General features: G+C 28.9%; 1 protein-coding gene across 4 annotated transcripts in view; it reads left to right on the top strand.

The window, feature by feature from the left end:
• Positions 1 to 21,019, top strand: part of bol (boule) — a 203,920-nt gene that overhangs the window by 106,037 nt on the left and 76,864 nt on the right. For all 4 annotated transcript variants that reach the window (XM_065504147.1, XM_065504144.1, XM_065504145.1 and 1 more), the window contains exon 3: positions 16,120 to 16,135. The gene's annotated coding sequence lies outside the window, so the exon portion shown is untranslated. The remainder of the gene's footprint in view (positions 1 to 16,119; positions 16,136 to 21,019) is intronic.

The raw sequence follows: 21,019 nt of genomic DNA, 5'->3' as shown, positions 1-21,019 counted from the left end.
GGAACAAAATTTCACATGTTATTGCCGATAGGGGTGATTATTTTCGTTTTACACTTCATTCTTGCAGAAGTTTAAAAGTTTCCATTGTTTTGTCAGTAGCGAAATAGTGAATATTTTTAATTTTGTTCCCTTTTTTCAGAATATAATTAATTATGTTGTTTGTTTTTCCGTTAATTTATATAAATAAAACTATACAAGTAAAATACTAAAAAAAAATATTTTAAATTTTGGGCTACATATGGAATATTTGGAAAAGTTGCCATTGTTTTGCCAAGCACTGTATATCTGATATATTGATATAAGATTTGGGTCCGTAAGATATATGGGGCCCTCTGCAAGTTGATTTATACTAACATATGGACATTTTCATATCAACTTCTCTGTCTATAAGGATGCAGTTAGTTCTAGTTACTATAAACCCCTACCACTCATGGTGAAAGTTATAAAAATACACAATTTCTTACAAACTATATACTGTGCTCGAACCACTGTGCCAACTAAATCTAAGCTGGCGAGAGAGGAGTGTTGTAATAGCGGTGGCGTGTAAACTTTTATTTGTATTTTTTTATTTTAAAATAAAATCACTCATATAGAAACAAACAGAATTTAAAAAAAAAATAAAAATAAAACGGAAAAAAAACATTTACTCTCTAGTCTAACTATCAAATAATAGCTAGCACTAGCCAACAATCATTCATCCATCCATCCATTAATTTATTTGAGCCAACCACACAGACTGCTAGCCAGAGTAATAAAATGTTTTTAAACCATCTCAAACCTAAAAATAATTACAAACGAAAAAAAATAAGAAACAAATATATACAACGTGGTATTAAAAATCCGTCTATTTCGAATGCCCTACACTAGATTAAAGGATGTTAAAGGTATTTGAAAATGGAAATTAAAAAAATGTTTAACGAAAAATAGTTTCTAAATAATGAAATATTACAAAAAATTTAAAATGTTTTCATTAGTGTTGAAAGCTTGTAATATGCTAGACCCCTGGGGAACATTAACTCTCTACTTTCTAAAATTTTATTATACGACAAATAGCGTTTTTGAATCTTTAATCGTAATTTGTAAATCGATTCGAAAGGAATAAGTTTTGAATTACAATGTACAAAGCATACAAATAAACCCCTGGGGGTCTTCTTGCCGAACATATAGGCACAGCCTATATTTTTGTAAATATTCCCTTTTTAAATATAAAACAAGTAAGAAAGTATGGTCGGTCAAGCCCGACCATATAATACCCTACACTAAGTAAAAGAGCAAAAACATTTTTCTTTTAAAATTTCAATAATTTATATTTTTGAGTGATTTTCTGGAAGTGAGCCTTATATGGGGACTATGTCCAATTATGGACCGATCACCATGAAATTAGGTCGTGTAATTTATGTCTAAATGAAAGTTTACTATGTTGAATTTTGTGTATATACCAACATTTTTAAGCGATTTATGCACGTTAAATGGATTTTCGGAAGCGGGTCTATATGGGAGCTATGACTAATTATGGACCGATCGTAACAAAATTTGGTGACATGAATTTTGTATATATAAAAATTATTTTAAGCGCAATTTGTGGAGATACATTTATGAATTAAGCATTTATGACCGATAAAGTCCAATTTCGGGAGGACATTTGTATGGGGGCTAGGTGAAATAATGGACCCATTTCAGCCAGTTTCAATAGGCTGATGTACCAAATTTTATCGAAATATCTTCAAAATTGCGACCTGTACTCTGCGCACAAGGTTTACATGGACAGCCAGCCGACCAGACGGACGGACGGACATCGTTTAATATACTCAGAAAGTGATTTTAAGTCGATCGGTATACTTTAAGGTGGGCGTTACAAACATCTGCACAAACGCATTATACCCTCCCCACTATGGTGGTGTAGGGTATAAAGATCAAATATTTCATTCTTTTATCCCGAATATCATTCATAATTACTTAGTGCCGATGCAGCAGGGCATTCCATTACCGTCCTTGACCAACTACTAAAATTTTTGGTTTTAATTTTAATTTAACTTTTTTTTTTCATCTTGCCTGATGCCAACAATAAACTGCTGTTTGCCAAAGAGATGTTAATGTTAGAAAAATTATTATAAAAACAAGAAATAAATAAAAACACTAAACGCAAAGAATAGAGAAAAAAAACTATAAATAAAAAGGAAAATTTATATTTGAAACACTTTTAACTTGTAGATTTGTTTTCTCTGTTTATTTGTTATATTATATTTTTTTGTATTATTTTACATGTTCTATTCTATAGTTTAAATGCTTTCAATGCATTTAATGCATTTTTAAAAGGATTTTAAATAGAACAAATTGTATAAGTTTTCATTTCATTATTGTATTTTTTCATTTTAATTTTGTATTTGAAGGATAGTGTAGTGCAAGAGTATTCCAGAAAAAAAGATGTAATTTATTGTTTAAGGGTGAAATTATTAAGTGTAGTAATTTCAAAGAGGATTTTAAAGTTTTGTTTAAGGAATAATATAATATTCTGTATCAAAATTTACCATTGAAGATGTTACTAATGGAAAGCCAACATGTTGTTTAGAAGTTTCTGGCAGTTTCCTGCTTTAATTTCACTGCAACGAGAGTACACGACCAGGAAATATTTCATACAGTTATTTAATTGTTTCAAGGGTTTTATGGCATGAAATTACTTGATGTCCAACTCATTACCATTCAATTTTAGTGGAAAAATATAACTCTGTTATCATGTCCCTCATCTTCGAATTAGTATGCAGAAATGATGCCTCCAGAACAAAATCCTCATCAAACTGTGGCACGATATTTATTGCTCCATTTGTGGGCTGTTTGAACCCCAATTCTACTTGATCGCTTAGGATAGTTTTGCTCGAAACTGTGACTCCCAGACTTTTGAAATTTGAAAACTTTAGGGGAGAAAACGGATAAAAACTAAGTTTTGGTACTTTTTTTGGCTCTTTTAAACCAATAAAAATATAAATAAATTTTAAATCGTATTCTTTACTTATAAAATTTGTGTTCTACAAATTGACATACAATAGAATCACTACCAATATTTTATTTAAAACCAGGAGCAATCATAAGGATTGGTGTGGGCCAGAAAATATAAAAAAGTGGCAAAATGTGTTGTGGACGGACGAAACGACCATTAATTTAATTGGTAGTGATGATAAGACATGGGTTAGACGTCCAAAAAATGGCAAAAACCAAAAACGTTTAAACATGGTTGGGGAAATATTATTATATGGGGATGCTTTTCTTGGTATTGCGTTTTTCCAATTTATTGGATTAAAGAAAATATGGATAAGCACTTGTATGTAAATATTTTGGAGAATGTTATAAAGCCACATGCAGAATGGAATATGCCCTTAAAATGGCTCTTCCAGCAAGATAATACCCAAAGCACACGTCAGGTCTTGCCAAAAAAATGGTTTTTATATAACAAAATTCATGTTATGGAATAGCCGTCTCAATAACCAGACTTAAATCCTATGGAAAATAGTAAAAGACAAACTCGGACCTGAAAAATTGAAAAACAAGGAAGAATTATGGCAGAAAATTCAGGAAATATGGTATGCAATTTCCCGATCTACATGCGAAACTTTGTTAAATTCAATCCCCAAAATATTTTATGCTGTTATTAGAAATAATTGATATGCAACAAAATATTAAGAAAACAACGAATTCTTATGATGATTTTTTATTTTTAATCATTTTAAGACTGATTGATTCCATTTGAATGTCGCATATTTTATTTAGTCTTTTAGATTTGACATCGTTTTTAACATAAGAATGAAATATTTGATCTTTATACCCTACACCACCATAGTGGGGAGGGTATTATGCGTTTGTGCAGATGTTTGTAACGCCCAAAAATATTAGTCTAACACCCACCTTAAAGTATACCGATCGACTTAGAATCACTTTCTGAGTCGATTAAACGAGGTCCGTCCGTCCGACCGTCTGGTTGGCTGGCTGGCTGGCTGGCTGGCTGGCTGTCCATGTAAACCTTGTGCGCAGAGTACAGGTCGCAATTTTGAAGATATTTCGATCAAATTTGGTACATATTACTTTTTCGGCCCAAGGACCAAGCCTATTGAAACTGGCTGAAATCGGTCCATTATTTCACCTAGCCCCCATACAAATGTCCCCTCGAAATTGGACTTTATCGGTCATAAATGTTTAATTTATCTATGTATCTACACAAATTTCGCTCCAAATAAGTTTTATATATACAAAATTCATGTCACCAAATTTTGTTACGATCGGTCCATAATTAGTCATAGCTCCCATATAGACCCGCTTCCGAAAATCACTTTAACGTGCATAAATCGCTTAAAAATGTTGGTATACACACAAAATTCAACATTGTTAACTTTAATATAGACATAAATCACACGACCTAATTTTATGGTGATCGGTCCATAATTGGTCATAGCTCCCATATAAGGCCCACTTCCGAAAATCACTCGAAAATATAAATTATTGATATTTTAAAAGAAAAATATTTTTACTCATTTACTTGGTGTAGGGTATTATATGGTCGGGCTTGACCGACCATACTTTCTTACTTGTTTTATTTTTTTCTATTTATTGTTTACGTTATGAGCATTAATATATAATGAACAAATTTAAAATTTTGTAGTTTTACCGCTTTAATCGAATTCATATGTAGTGATTCTATTGTATTGTCCGTCACTGTATATCTGATTATAAATAAGCCATTATTTAACTACTTCTAAGTAATGTAGATGGTATTTAGTAGTAATTAAAAATTATGTTGTTTAGTAATTGCAAGTCATTACCAAATTTTTGCTGGGTTGTTACTTTTTTTCTATTTCTCGGTCATTTTTATATACTTGTCAGGTCGTCGGGAAACTTTAAGTAAATTTAACAAATTTTAACCCAATTACTTTAATTTATTATTTCTTATTAAATTAAACTTTTGAAGCCCATTTTTATTTCTATTTAACTATAAATTCACCACAGTGTTACAAGACAAACTAGTAAAACAACTGTCAGAATTGTATAAATAACATCAGCTGTTTTACACAGTTTTCTTTTGTTTGTTTTGCTTTAAACATTAACTAAAATGTCAATCAATTTAATAATAATAATGCTGCTGCCTGGTTTATGTTTTCTTTAATAAAAGAAATGTTCATTGCTTAAATACAAAAAGTCTTTATAGTTTCGAACAGAGTAATCAATTTTTATTTATTTATTCTGTTTTATTTTATATTTTCTTTAACAACAAACATATTTTAAGCCTACTTGTTGTTGTTATGTTATGTTATCCTTCCTACCCATTCCATTTCATCCTTCCTTCCTTTTATATGTGCCGTTATTCCAGCAAAGTTTTCAATTTCATTATGAATGACTACAACAAAAAGTAAACAAAATAATGAGTAACAACAACAACAACAACAAAACAACTACAAGTGAAATAACACTATTCAGGTTTATTATGTTTGATATAAGAGAGTGGAGAGTTAAAAAACACTCTATTGGAAACCAAAACCCCTTTTTTAATCTCCCTTTGATGAAGGTTTTTTGCAGGTTTTTTTTTCTTTTTTTGGTGAAATTCAAAAAAATCAACAATATTTTATACATAAAATGCTTATCAGAGCAATTTTCGTGTGTTTTTTCTCCCTTTTCTGGTATGAAATGATGAATATTTATTATATTTTTCTGGGAAAAACTGTAGCAATTTAAATTGCATACATATTTGAAGAGAGTGGGTTTGTAGGTTTTTTTTTTTTTGGTATTTTATAGGTTAAATAACAAATATAGGAAAAGGTAAGGAGAAATAGGATTTAAAAGTTGTTGAGGGCTATAAAGGTTAATCAAATGAAACAACATATTTTAAGGCCTAGATAAAATTAGCTTTAGTTTTTCCAAAAATTTTTACAGCTAGGGATTTATTTTATTGGATTTTGTAAATAAGAAATATCCCCAGCAAACTTTGGTAATGACTTGCAATTACAGAATAATGTACTTCAAATGACGACTACATACCCTCTACATTACTTAGAAGTAGCCTAATAATGACTTATTTATTAACTATCTATATAAATATGTTTGCTAAATTCAAATAGAAAAACATAAGGAGTGAAATCGAAAAAACCTAAAGACACGTTTTTCCTTAAAACTGTTAACCCAAGTATTATTATACCCTTCACCATGAGTGGCAAGGGTATATATAAGTTTGTCATTCCGTTTGTAATTTCCACATTTTTCATTTGCGACCCCATAAAGTATATATATTCTGGATCGTTATAGATAGTGGAATCGATATAGCCATGTCCGTCTGTGTGTTGAAATCAACTTTCCGAAGCACCCAAATAACTTACATACACGATTCATACATCAATATCTCCGAAATTCTTCGAAAATCGGTCCACAAATGGCTGAGATATAAGGAAAAAACCAGGACAACCTCGATTTTTGACCTATATCTGGATTACTAAGTCATTAATATAGACAATATGGATATCTAATGATAGATATTTCAAAGACCTTTGCAACGACGTATATAACAGTATAGTAAGTTGGACATACAATTCAAAATAAAAATTTTAAATATTTTTAGGTAAACAAAATTTATTTTTTTCCAGTTGCTTTTTTTTAATTTTTTGAAAAACAATTTTTTTCCAATTGTTTTTTTAAAATTTAAAATTTTTTTTTTTTTTTTTTTCAATATTTTTTTTCCGATTTTGACCCATTGTAGGTCAAAAGAAGCCAAATATTTGTTACAAAGGGCTCTTTTAATACCGAAATTTACACCAAGGAATGTTTACAAAAAGGATGTTTCCATTCATAAGACTTCTTAATGTGTCCACTTATTTTTGACATGATTTGACATCCAACAAGGTCTTGAGTCGTACAAGAACAATTATGTGATATTTATACACAGAGAGAGGTAAATCCTCCAAACTGCTTGGAGCTAAGGCCAATGGAGAGATATTGGGCTCTTGTTAACCCGGCAATTCCCAGTGTCACCTACAGGTGACAAAGATTAACGGTAGTTTTAAACATTGAAACAGATATCACTGATAAATATTGATATTATTTATATACAGACAAGATCCTGTTTTATATCTGATTTTATTTTGGCAAAGCCTAGAATTTTATTAACTAGGGGATTTTTAAAAATCATTAAGCTGTGTTTTTGATTTTAACATACTGGTGTGTGTCTTATGATAAATAAGTTGTTATAAAAATGCCAAACGGGTATGTATCACAATAATTTTTTTTAATAAATACTGCTAGATATTCAGGCTAACAATGTGAGCAAGTATTTTTAGAAAATTATTTTTTTTTTGCCCAGTGTCACCTATAGGTGACCCCGCTATAAAATCGCAACTAGCTATATATTTTTTTATTTTAAACTTATTTATAGTGTAAACTAGAAGTATTTTTACTATTTTTAATAAAAACAAATTGTTTCTCCCTTTGGCGAGGGTATGGGAATTGCCGGGTTAAAAGAGAATTGAAGAGCACAACAAAGGTGGTCAAAAGTGTGGTATACTTTAAACGGAGATGGACTACCTGTTCGAACAAAGTGAAGTGGAAAAGTCTCATACATTCATCACTAGGGCAACCAAAAATATGCTCTAAAAAAAGTGTTTTATGCGCATAAAATATGCACTTAAAAACGAAAAATATTCTCTTAAAAATAGTTGGTTACTGTTTGATTTCAAAATTTCATTAAAAAAATATATATGAAGTAAATAAAATATTGAGCTCATAAATTGAAATTGGTTATTATAGGATTAAATTTCGGTTTTAGTGAATTTGGTGGCACTACATGAAAATAGTTAGATTCAATTCATTTTATTATATTTAGCAATAAATTACAATGTGTTTAGATTAAAATTTTTAATCTAAATCTTTGTTTTAGATTTCCGAGTTTCTTAGACAATCATAATCAATTAATTTGTCGAATCTTTTAAACTGCCTAATACTTTAAACTTTTTTTTTTTTAGTAATTAGTGGCATAATATTTTACATTCTCAATCCATGTGTCCCAATGTTTATAGGATCCCTACTGAGGATGTATTTCTCCAAATGTTTCTATTCTATATGAAGCTTTAAAAGCTTTTTTGAATCATTTGAATAATGTTTCAAAAACTCTGTGAATAGCGTGTAATTTTTTGGTAAAAAATTACAAAGGATTTTGGAGCATTCATCATGTATCTAGATTAACATCTGAATTCGGCTTTTAAAATTTAAATAGAATTATAAAAGAGCCTTACAATAGTGGAAATGATTAGTTCTATTTACGATGGCGGCAGTTTAAAAAATTAAAAAAAAACTTTTTGTTAAAGTTTTATCATACTCAAAATACCGTAACATTTCCAATGTTTCTTCCTTTCTCATCCATTGTATCGTCTATCGATATCCACGTATATTCTTTTTTAATGATTTCTTTATACATTTTATTACAAATTGTGTAAATATATCAAGGGGTTTTGAATATATCAAGGGGTTGGAAACTAAGCTCCTTTAAGTCAACGAAACTCTTTGAAGATAAGTCGAATATGGGCACCCTATTTTTTATTTAAGGAGCTTAGGCCTATTATCATTGGACCTTAACAAAATAGTAAAATATAGAAATGAAAAATTACAATACAAACAATAAAATTATATCAGGAAAATTAAATAATGAAAAATAAAAGAAAATATGCAACAAAAATATGCAGTTATGAGTTAAATATGCAAAAATATGGTATAAAACGCAAAATATGCTAAAATATGCAGTAAAGGGCAAAATATGCAAAAATATGCACTAACAAATCGATGCCAAAATTCTTAAAATTGTCTGAAACGGATAAATAACTAACTCATATATATCATAATTTCATCGGCCAAAAGTCCAACTTTTTGTTAACTCCGATTTCAAAAATTTTAATGCCATTCAATAGTAAACACATTGAACACTAAGGTAGTCAAAAAATTAGATAAAAATATTGTCAATTGTGTGCGTGGCATGCTGTTAAAGTCAAATATTTTATGTCATTTTATAAAAATGTGATTTTTGTAAATTTGATCAGAAGTAAATTATCATTACTCGCAAACTATTATAGATAATTGGATGATTTTTCTTTTGTTATGTTGGTAGGATAATAGTCTTTAAGAGCTGATATGATTTGTCATTGTACCGTTTATATCTGATGTGTTATTATTTTTTTTTTCTCAGGTAATATATTTTAGCCAAATTTGAATTTCAGTGGAGTAAAAGTTCTTAGGGTCAAAAGGGGTTAAACAAATTTTACAACCAGGAGAAAGTCCAAAGTATCCTCTTTAAGCCTATATATACTTGTTGACCTGTTTTGACCTGTTGAACACTTTTTTCATTTGAATGAAATTACTACCAAATTTTTATTCTATTTTTATTTTATTTGTTCATATGACTGGCGCAAAGTACAAGTCGCAATTTTAAAGATATTGCGATAAAATTTGGTACATGTTATTTTTTCGGCCCGAGGACGAAGTCTATTGAAACTGGTTGAAATCGGTCCATTATTTCACCTAGCCCCCATACAAATGTCCTTCCGAAATTGGACTTTCTCGGTCATAAATGTTTAATTTATAAATGTATCTCCACAAATTGCGCTCCAAATAAGTTTTATATATACAAAATTCACGTCACCAAATTTTGTTACGATCGGTCCATAATTAGTCATAGCTCCCATATAGACCCGCTTCCGAAAATCACTTTAACGTGCATAAATCGCTTAAAAATGTTGGTATACTTACACAATTCAACATAGTAAACTTTCATAGAGACATAAATCACACGACCTAATTTCGTTGTGATCGGTCCATAATTGGTCATAGCCCCCATATAAGGCTCACTTCCAGAAAATCACTCAAAAATATAAATTATTGAAATTTTAAAAGAAAAATGTTTTTACTCTTTTACTTAGTGTAGGGTATTATATGGTCGGGCTTGACCGACCATACTTTCTTACTTGTTTTGTTTGTTTTTTGAGGCTTTTTATTTTGTATGCTTAGATTTTTTCTTTCCAACATCGAATTTTATTATTTATTACATAACCCTCTTAAGCACATGTTGCTTATTATTTGACCCTTACTGTATTTTATACCTCCTCTGTTTTTACTAGCTGCCTTCGATATTCTCAAGTTAATTTTCTAAGACCTTAAGGATAGAAAAAGTCTTAAAAATTATATTACTGCTTACAGTCGAATACCTTTTTATTTTTTTTATTTTATTTTTTGGAAGCAAAAGTGTTTCTTCGACCTTTTTTTGTAACGTTACTTGAACAAAATATTGTTTCCTTTTTCTCATTAATCTTCAATTTTGACATGTTCTTAAAACTCTTACATTTAACACACACACACACATACACTTAACTTAAACACACCCACACTTGTAAATAATTTATGTACAATGAATACATGTGTGTAAGTACTACATCTTACATTTCTTTTTTTCATTTTACTGGCAAAACAAAACAGCAGAAGCAAGGAATGGGGAATCAAAAAAGAAACAAAAACACATTAAATCCAATAGGTGACAAAATTCTTAAAAAGAATCACCAGCAACAGCAGCAGGAACAACCAAATCTTTAATAATTTAAGTGACAAGTCAGACAGACTCACGCACTTGTCCACATGTGTTACACAAAAAAATATTTATATATTTCTTGTTGTTCTTGTTGCTTTTTCTTGTACTAAAATTGTACTTGGGTTTAGTACCCCCTGCTAATGATATAAAATCAAAGTAAAAGTACTTCTTTTTTTTGTTTGTTTAAATTTTATGCGTCTCCACTTAAACACATGAGCGGTAAAGGTACTTGCACACATATGTACGTTGGCAATATTTAATAAAACAGAGTCGGGGATGGAAAATTTAATATGATACTAGTTTTTTGATACTATTTCATATTCAAATGTACTTCAAGGGGGAGTATCTGATTTGATTCTTTTAAAAAATTTCAAAATTTTTTTGGTAAAAAGACAAATTTACACATTCCAAAGTTAAAGAATTGGACATTGTAAGCAATGACCTTTTCCCATCTTTCTGGCAACGTATGGATTCCAAGCCAAAACACAAAAGAGCTCATATTTTGAGGCCAAGAACGAATCAATGGAATATTACTGTTATATGTCTGGCCGCATATTCTGAGCGTTTTTAGGCAAATGCTCGCTTCAAACGAATCAGTTGGGATACAGGTTCCATGTGATGGTCTGGCCATATTTAGGACCCTTTTGCTCCCAACAAATACAGAGCATTACCTTAGCGCCATGGATATGTATTTGGTGTCGGTTCGGCTGGTTGGTTGGGCTTCGGGATATCGAAATGAAACCATTTGTCATAGACTCTGAAAATTTTATTAAAATTGGAAAACTTTAAACCTTAAATCGTGAAGGTCAAAGGTCAAATTTTTCAATATTTGGAATTTCTAATTTAAAGATAGCGGAATGTTATTTATTTTTGGGTCGATTTTGATGAAACTTAAGAGAAATGTAACATGAAGTCTAGTATTTGTAACAATAGAACAAAAATGGAAATTAACCCTAAATGGCACTTGGGGTTAAAATGACCCCAAACTTTTAAAATCATAAAAAACCTTGGCAATTTCAATAGTGAGGTTATTTTAACCACGAGTGCCATTTAAGGGTTAATTTCCATTTTTGTTCTATTATTACAAATACTAGACTTCATGTTATATTTCTCTAAAGTTTCATCAAAATCGACCCAAAAATAAATAACATTCCGCTATCTTTAAATTAGAAATTCCAAATATTGAAAAATTTGAACTTTTACCTTAACGATTTGAGGTTTAAAGTTTTCCAATTTTAATAAAATTTTCAGAGTCTATTTATAATTATTTGAGCTATAATATTCTGAATAGGTTTTACTTAAAATTCATAACAGTAATGAAATAGAGCACATTCGCTCCAAAAATGGCCATATAATTGGTTTTTCTCGAAAATTTCAAAATTTAAATCGCAGGTACGGAAAAACTATAAGATATATTTTCATAATTTTTTCATATTTTTATTCCCTATTATGTTCTCAATAAATCGCAATGAGTTGATCAAAAAATTCTGAAATTTGTTTAACAAAATTTTTAAAAATTTGAAAATGGAGTTTTGAAACTGCCGTTGAATTTTTTTTATTTTTTTGGTCATAACTAAGAATAGGTTAACGGTATCCTACGAAAATAAAAACTCATATGCAAGTAAATATGGACACATTTTAAGTAAAAATGAGCTTTTATTTTAATATTTATCAAAATATGTTAATTTTGTTCCTACATTTCTGGTTCTAGTTGCCTGAGACACTTTAATGGCCTGGCGAATTTTTAATAACTTTAACATATTTTGACCAATTTCTATTTTTTATGTCTCATTAGAACGACAATTGCGTTCACATTTCTATTCTTTTAAATTAAATTGCAAAAGTAATTTTTTAATGGCAAAATTTTTACAAAAACTGAAAAAAATACATTTTTCCCCTTGTAAATGCATCTCAAAACTTTAGAGGGCTCGTGGCACGTCTTAACCCCAACCGATTTACCTAAAATTGTTTCAGGATGATTTTTTTTACTAATGTTCACCAAACTGAGGGGTGAGAATGGCCAAAATCCAACTTTCGTTTATTAAGGGCCACCCTATTGTTCCCCCCCAAATGGTTGACCTGGATTCTCGAGTGCGTACACCCAATAACAATATTTTCTGTAAACAATTTTGTGTAAAAAAAAACAGTTGTTTCTATAGAAAATTTTGTGTATAACAGTTTTTTTTCTATGGAAGATTTGGTGTATAACAGTGTTTTTCAATAGAAGATTTTGTGTGTAACAGATTTTTCTAAAGATGATTTTATGTATAACAGTTTTTTATTAGAAAATTTTGTGTATAACAGCTATTTCTAATGAAAATTTTGTGTATAACAGTTTTTTTTCTATATAAGATTTGGTGTATAACAGTTTTTTTCAATACAAGATTTTGTGTGTAACTGATTTTTCTAAAGATGATTTTATGTATAACAGTTTTTTATTAGAAAATTTTGTGTATAACAGCTATTTCTAATGAAACTTTGGTGTATAAGTGTTTTTATAACAGTTTTTTCTAAAGAAGATTTTCAGTGTAACAGTTTTTTCTAAAGAATATTTTGTGTATAACAGTTTTTTTGAAAGATGATTTTGTGTATAACAGTTTTTTCTAAAGATTTTTTTTTGTAAAAGTTTTTCTATAGAAAATTTTGTGTATAACGGTTTTTTCTAAAGAAGATTTTGTGTATAACAGTTTTTTTAAAGAAAATTTTGTGTATAACAATTCTTCTAAAGAAGATTTTGTGTATAACAGTATTTACTATAGAAAATATTATGTATAACTGTTTTTTATAAAGAAAAGTTTGTGTATAAAAGTTTAATTTATAAAACTTTTGTGTATACCAGTTTTTTCTATAGATAATTTTGTGTATAACAGTATTTTCTATAGAAAATTTTGTGTATAACGGTTTTTTCTAAAGAAGATTTTGTGTATAACAGTTTTTTTTAAAGAAAATTTTGTGTATAACAATTCTTCTAAAGAAGATTTTGTGTATAACAGTATTTACTATAGAAAATATTATGTATAACTGTTTTTTATAAAGAAAAGTTTGTATAAAAGTTTAATTTATAAAACTTTTGTGTATACCAGTTTTTTCTATAGACAGTATTGTGTATAACAGTATTTTCTATAGAAAATATTGTGTATAACAGTTTTTTCTAAAGAAAATTTTGTGTATAACAGTTTTTACTTTAAAAAATTATGTTGATAATATTTTTTCTATAGAAAATTTAGTTTATAACAGTATTTTATACACAATATTTTGTGTATAACAGTTATTTTTAAAGACAAGTCTGTGTATAACAGTTTTTTCTAAAGAAAATTTTGGGTTTAACATTTTTTTAAAGAAACGTTTGTGTATAACAGTTTTTGCTATAGAAAATTATGTTTATAACATTTTACTACACAAAATTTTGTGTATAACAGTGTTTTCTGTATGACATTATTTTGTGTAGAAGATTTTGTGTAAAATAGTTTATTCTAAAGAAAATGTTGTGTATAACAGCTTTTTTCTTTAGAAAATTTTGTGTATAACAGTATGGTAAACTTAGTTTACAACAGTATATAACAAACAGTTTTGTATATAACTGTATTATCTATAGAACATTTTGTGTAAATATTTAATCTTCCATCCCTGGGCGGAGTAAAACCCGTATACACGGGGAGAAAAATTACTAATAATTAAAAAACATATTAAAAGTTCTAGGATGGTAAAAACTGATTTTAATTAGGGTTTTTACTTTTTGTAAAGGCCATACATTAATTTTTCTAAAGATGATTTTATGTATAACAGTTTTTTATTAGAAAATTTTGTGTACAACAGCTATTTCTAATGAAAGTTTTGTGTATAAGTGTTTTTATAACAGTTTTTTCTAAAGATTTTTTTTTTTGGAAAAGTTTTTCTATTGAAAATGTTGTGTATAACAGTATTTTCTATAGAAGATTTTGTGTATAACTGTTTTTTCTAAAGAAAATTTTGTGTATAACAGTGTTTACTATAGAAAATATTATGTATAACTGTTTTTTATAAAGAAAAGTTTGTGTATAAAAGTTTAATTTATAAAACTTTTGTGTATAACAGTATTTTCTATAGAAAATATTGTGTATAACAGTTTTTTCTAAAGAAAATTTTGTGTATAACAGTTTTAACTTTAAAAAATATGGCTATTTTTAGCCTTATTTAATTTAAAATCCAACATTGGATATCCCACATTAAATATCCCAGAGTTAAAGCACATCCAATAAGCACCAAAGACCCAAAAATTCAAGCTCTTAAACATTTGACTTGTATGCTAATGTTTTAAACTTGAAAAATATTTGAAAAAATTAAATATTGTTCAAACCAAAAACATATGTCATGACTTTGTGTTTCCTTTTTACTGGAGAATGCTATTGATAGTAATAAAACTATAATTGAATTGCTTCACTATAAGTCAAGGCTTGAATTACACTTGCTTTTAACTTGAATTCCTGTAAAAATGCTTATTGGTCATCTAAAATCATATCAAAATTTAGTTACATTTTTGGATCCACATTTTTTAATTAAAGAAGCGAAATATTCAGCATTACGTTTTCTTGTGTTTTATTTCAGTATTTTCGGTTTATGCTAAAAAAAAAGTAAAATTTTTCTTCAACCACTTACATTTCTCTAAGTGTTTCAATTCAATGTTTTGATTTTCTTTTAACATGGCAGCCATTATGTTAATTTAGTTGTTGTTGTTTTTGCTCATACTTTAAGGAAAAACCAAAAAAAAAACAAACCACATTGTCTGTTTTGTTTTTTTTTTTGTAGAAAACAACTACAACAACACCTAAAACATTTTGCTATTTTTAGCCAAAAATTATGAATAAATAAACATAAATAAATACAACAAAAAAAATATTTATTTCATGACATTATTTCTTCCTTCATATAATGCTAACAAAATCTGCTCTCCTTTCCCATCTCTATCTCTCTCTCACAGGGTTACACTTTTGACTCTCTGTTTATTATTATTTGATTTTCGTAAGAATAATTTACAATTCAAAAGTAAAAAATAAGACAATATTAAATTAGAAGTGAACAAAATAAAGTAGAATATTTCATTGTATGAAAGTAGTACTATATATTTTAAGATATTTTATTTTGGTATTTATTTTTTATAAAAGGTTCTTCGGTTCTTGCTTCTGCACAACTAAAAAGTAGTCTTGTATTAACTGTAAATTGTGAACCATTCACAATAGCACACGGCTTACTATTGTGAATGTTTTATCTTACTTAGTTTTACAATCATCTTATTGTTGAGTGAACACATGATTTCAGTTTTACCAAATTTATAGTAGTACATCAGGAGTATCAGAAGTAAATCATTTCGAATTGAAGTCTAAGGAATCTATACATTTTTAAACAAAATCGGTAGAATGCCTAAGATTATTGGTAACATTAATCCTTTTTGCCGTTTTATTTTCTATAATTTATTATGATTTTTTTACCAATTAACAAAAATATAAAAACCTATTTTTAATTTTCTACTATTTTCTATTTCTTTGCAGACTATTCAACTGTTGGGTAAGTCATATTTTAAAGAAAATAACTTTATTAATCTCATGAATAGCAATGAGTAAATGTCTATTATTTAATACGGAGTTCTAAAACATATTAGTTAAGGATTGATTAAATTTTGTAAATGGCGTTTTTAAGCCCGATATAACTTGAAATTGTAAAAAATAACAACAAAAAAAGTAAATTTCAATGAAAAAGATCAATACGTGACAATAAGATTTGAAAATAATTTCGGGAATATGGCTACCGCGGCTGTTCTTGGCAAAGCGCGTTCTGGACGTCGAATTTTTCGAGCATTGTTGGCCGTATGTCACGAATAACAGGAACAATGTTGCCCTCCAAGGCGTCAATTGTTGCTAGATTATCAGCATAAACCGGTGACTTCACGTGGCCCCACAGAAACTAATCGAGAAACTTTGATTTCAATAAATCGATGGTTACGGTCGCCATATGGCATGTAGCGCCATCCTGATGACACCACATCTCGTCCGGATCAATGTCATCATTGATCATGGTGCGCTAACGATTTCCATTGACCGTAACGCGAGCTCCGGCTTAATTTTTTAAGAAATAAGGTCCAATGATGGCACCAAACGGTAAATTTTTCTGGATGTAGTGGAGTCTATATGGTCTGTGTGGATTGGTCTCACTCCACATGCGGCAAATTTTGTTTATTAACAAATCCGTTAAGCCAAAAATTAGCCTCATCGCTAAACACAATTTTGCTATAAAACAGTCGGCTATAAGTCGTGATGATTTGTCCGAGTATCTTGATCATAAATGTCAAAAAGTGAGCGCAGTACAGGCGTGGATCCAGGTCAACCATTTGGGGAGGGACAAAATCAAAATTTGTTCTACATTTTTCTTTTTTTTTATACCCTTCACCTTCGTTAGAAGGGTATGTATACTAGGGTGGCCCTTAATAAACGAAAGTTGGATTTTGGCCATTCTCACCCTCTAGTTTGGTGAACATTAGTAAAAAAATCATCCTGAAATATTTTTAGGTAAATCGGTTGGGGTTAAGACGTGCAAGCCCTCTGAAGTTTTGAGATGCATTTACAAGGGGAAAAAATTCATTTTTTTCAGTTTTTGTAAAAAATTTGCCATTAAAAAATTACTTTTCCAATGTAATTTAAAAGAATCGAAATGTGTACTCAATTGTCGTTCTAATGAGACATAAAAACCCGAAATTGGTCAAAAAAATTTAAAGTTATTAAAAATTCGCCAGGCTATTAACGTGTCTCAGGCAACTAGAACAAGAAATGTAGCAACAAAATTAACCTATTTTAATAAATATTAAAATAAAAGCTCATTGTTACTTAAAATATATCCATATTTACTTGTATATGAGTTTTTGTCTTCGTAGGATACCGTTAACCTATTCTTAGGTATGAACAAAAAAATAAAATTTTTTAACGGCTGTTTCAAAACTCCATTATCAAATTTTTAAAAATTTTGTTAAACAAATTTCAGAATTTTTTGATCATCTCATTGGGATTTATTAAGAATATAATAGGGAATCACAATGTGAAAAAATTATGAAAATATCTCTTATAGTTTTTCCGTACCTGCGATTTAAATTTTGAAATTTTCGAAAAAAAACAATTATTTGGCAATTTTTTGGCGAATGAGCTCTATATCCTTACTATTATGAATTTTAGGCAAAACTTATTCAGAATATTATAGTCCTGATAGTTCTAAATATACTCTGAAACTTTTAATAAAATCGGAAAACGTTAACCCTTAAATCGTGAAGGTCAAATGTCACCTATAAAGTATATATATTCTGGATCCTTATAAATAGCGGAGTCGATTAAGCCATATCCGTCTGTCTGTTGAAATCAACTTTCTGAAGCCCACAAATAACGTACATACACGATTTATATATCAATATCTCCGGAATTCTTTCGGCTCGGTTGCTATTTAAACTTGAGAAAATCGGTCCACAAATGGCAGGACAACCTCGATTTTTGACCTATATCTGGATTACTAAGTCATTAATATAGATAATATGGATATCTAATGATAGATATTTCAAAGACCTTTGCAGTGACATATATAAGACCATAGTAAGTTGGACCAACAATGGGTCAAAGTGCAAAAAAAATATTTTTTAACCCGAATTTTTTTTCACCAAAAGTTTTTTTTCGCTAAATATGAAAATAAAATTTTTTTAAAATTTAAAAAAAACAATTTGAAAATTTTTTTCCAAAAAATAAAAAAAAAAATTTGTAAAAAAATGAATTTTGTTTACCTAAGAATATTTAAAATTTGTAGTTTGAAGTATAATTTGGTGTAGGGTATATAAGATTCGGCACAGCCGAATATAACTCTCTTCCTTGTTTGTCTTCTTTTTTATATGAAAACCTTTCGGTTTTTGGGGGGGTTAATTCCTAGGGGTCATCGCCGGAGTCTTACCTAATAATAACAAAATCCAAGAAATAAACAAAAACTTAAATAACGTATGTTTCTTCAACTTTAGCCAACTTTACTACCTAAGGCACTGTCAAAATTGGAATTTCCAATATGCAAAATTGGCTGCAAATTAAAATCGTATGCGAACTTGGGCACATTATTTCGAAAATTGGCAAAACGTTACAAGTTTTGATTGGTTTGATATTTTGTGGCGTTTCCTGGAAAAACGGTTACGGTGGTTCCCGAAAAATATGAGAAAATCATTACATTTTTTTCGAGGTTGTTTTATATTTTGACTTTACCTATTGAAGCAATTTCACCAACAGAAATTTAAGTTTTATTTTTTTTTATTTTCATTACATATTATGTAAAATGTTTTCATTTTGTACATTTTGTGTAAAACTATGTAGATATTAATGTTTGTATTTATTTCTTTTAACATGTAATGTTCATATTGAATCTGTAAATATCTGTGTATACATTTAATAAAATGTTCTGTGTGTATGCTGGAGGCTTTACAATTTGTAAATATTTACATGTTCATAACTAAGGAGTGGGACAGAAGGTTTTGTTACAGAAATTCTTACAAAATTTCTCAATTTATTGAATTTTATAGAAATGCGTTAAATATTGGGTGTATGGCTTAAAAATGCGGGTTTTTTTCAGATTCTATTTTGAAACATATTTACAAAATAAATTTATTCAAAGTATTTGTCATTGTTAGCTATGACCTTTTCCCATATTTCTGGCAACATATGGATTTCAAGCCAACATAACTGCTCAAGAACGAATCAAGCCAATATCGGATACTCTGTTCCAAAGTGAAGCCCTCAGAGATAGCATTCTGCATTGATCGACACAAATAGTAGTAGGACGGGCCAAGGTCTGGACTATAAAGCGGAAGAGGCAAAACTTCCATTAAGGTTTCTATAGTGTTTTCTGTCACTTCATTCGAACAGGTATTCCATCTCCGTTTAAAATCTACCACACTTTTGGACACATTTTTCTCTTTTAACAAGATCCCAATAGAATCACTACATATGAATTCGATTAAAGCGGTAAAACTACAAAATTTTATTTCAAAATTTAAAATTTGTTCATTATATATTAATGCTCATAACGTAAACAATAAATAGAAAAAAAAATAAAATAAAAAAATAACACATTCTTATGTTAAAAACGATGTCAAATCTAAAAGACTAAATAAAATATGCGACATTCAAATAGAATCAATCAGTCTTAAAATGATTAAAAATAAAAAATCATCATAAGAATTCGTGGTTTTCTTAATATTTTGTTGCATATCAATTATTTCTAATAACAGCATCAAATCTTTTGGGTATTAAATTTAACAAACTTTCGCATGTAGATCGGGAAATTGCATACCATATTTCCTGAATTTTCTGCCAAAGTTCTTCCTTGTTTTTAAATTTTTCAGGTCCGAGTTTGTCTAAAAACCATTTTTTGGCAAGACCTGACGTGTGCTTTGGGTCATTTTCTTGCTGGAAGAGCCATTTTAAGGGCATATTCCATTCTGCATGTGGCTTTATAACATTCTCCAAAATATTTACATACAAGTGCTTATCCATATTTTCTTTAATCCAATAAATTGGATCAACGCAATACCAAGAAAAGCATCTCCATATAATAATATTTCCCCAACCATGTTTAAACGTTTTTGGTTTTTGCCATTTTTTGGACGTCTAACCCATGTCTTATCATCACTACCAATTAAATTAATGGTCGTTTCGTCCGTCCACTACACATTTTGCCACTTTTTTATATTTTCTGGTCCACACCAATCCTTACGATTGCTCCTGGTTTTAAATGAAATATTGGTAGTGATTCTATTGTAATGTCCGTCACTGTATATCTGGATTACTAAGTCATTTATATAGACAATATGGATATCTAATGATAGATATTTCAATGACCTTTGATGTATATACACATCTGCTCAAAATAATAGATACACCAAAATTTATTTTTTAAAAACGAAAAAAAATAATGGTATATTGTAAAATTATAAAAAAAATTCAGTCGATTTTTATTTATAGTTAAAAGGAGAGTAAAAAACAAAAACAAAATATTTCATAATTAATAATAAATATTATAAAGTAAATTAAATTTCTTAAATTTCGAAAAATTTGGTGCTCATAATAATAGATACATTTTTAAAAATTCTTATTAAACAAAAGCTAATAAATTTTATCTTAAAAAAATTAGTTTATTATTAAAGTAAAGCTAGTATCCAGTATATCCACCTTTGTTTTGTAAAACTTTCTCCACTCTTCTGGGCATACTGGATATCAAGTTCTGACACTTCTCCAATGGAATCTCGTACCATATTTTTTGCGTTTTCTCCCATAAATCGTCTTTATTTTTGAAAACTTCCTTCGAAAGCCTTATCTTTAATTCACTCCACAAGTTTTCTATTGGGTTTAAATCAGGGGATTGGCTGGGCCAGCTTAAAAC

The sequence above is a fragment of the Calliphora vicina genome, chromosome 3 (genome assembly GCF_958450345.1).
Source record: "Calliphora vicina chromosome 3, idCalVici1.1, whole genome shotgun sequence".
In the NCBI taxonomy this organism is placed as follows: domain Eukaryota; kingdom Metazoa; phylum Arthropoda; class Insecta; order Diptera; family Calliphoridae; genus Calliphora; species Calliphora vicina.
Note: the sequence above shows the minus strand (reverse complement) of the source record. Positions and strands in the feature narration are given on the sequence as shown.